This window comes from Haplochromis burtoni, unplaced genomic scaffold (genome assembly GCF_018398535.1).
Source record: "Haplochromis burtoni strain Fernald_Lab_line unplaced genomic scaffold, NCSU_Asbu1 Contig_2122, whole genome shotgun sequence".
Classification (NCBI taxonomy): Eukaryota; Metazoa; Chordata; class Actinopteri; order Cichliformes; family Cichlidae; genus Haplochromis; species Haplochromis burtoni.
In genome coordinates, this window is record NW_024584483.1 from 5,974 (window position 1) to 6,815 (window position 842).

Sequence of the window (842 nt, forward strand, 5' to 3'; positions counted from 1 at the left end):
GAGGTCTCCTGATGATGACTCAAACTACATGGTGAAATTTAAGACTGCCTTCACAAAGGACCTATCCCAACGTGTAGCTACACTCAACCATCAGTTGCTCAAGATAGCTACTGTGCTTGACCCACGCTTTAAGGATTTAAAGTGTCTTGCAAGGGGAGAGCGAGAAGAGGTTTGGCACCAGCCTTGTTAGGCCCTGCTGCAGGAACAGTGTAAAGATGCCACCACAAAGGAGCCAGCAAAGACAAAGAGCCTCCTCCTCTCTTCATTGTCTTCAGACTCTGATTCAGATGAGGAAGCCCTGTGTAACAGGGCCCTGAGTTTGTACAGAGCAGAATCCACCATCAGTGGTGGTCCAGTCGAGCAGGGACCCACCCACAGCTTGTCTGTCCTGGCCCAAATATTTGATTAGTCCTGCCACTTCTGCCCCATGTGAGAGACTGTTCTCACTTGCAGGTCACATAGTAACAAAAAAGAGAGCTGCTTAGCTCTGAAAATGTGAACAGGCTAGTTTGTCCAAGTAACTGGCTGAAAGAGACGACAGTAAATAAGCATGGAGGTATTGTGAGTCCAACGGGTTTGTTATTTTTGCACTAAAATGTTCGATGATCACACTGTTTTAGCCTAATGTACAAAATAATGTTGGCTAAGGTTACTCAGAGTTTAAAGGTGAAGCTGCTCAAATAACCTTTTATGTTTCTGCGCTTTTTTTTTAAGAAGAAAAACTGCACTTTATGTTGAATTTTATTATTATTATTTAAAGACAATACCATTTTGAAAATGTACTTAAACTACTTATATTTTAAGTCTTCCAATTTTATCCAGTGATATTATTATATAGACAT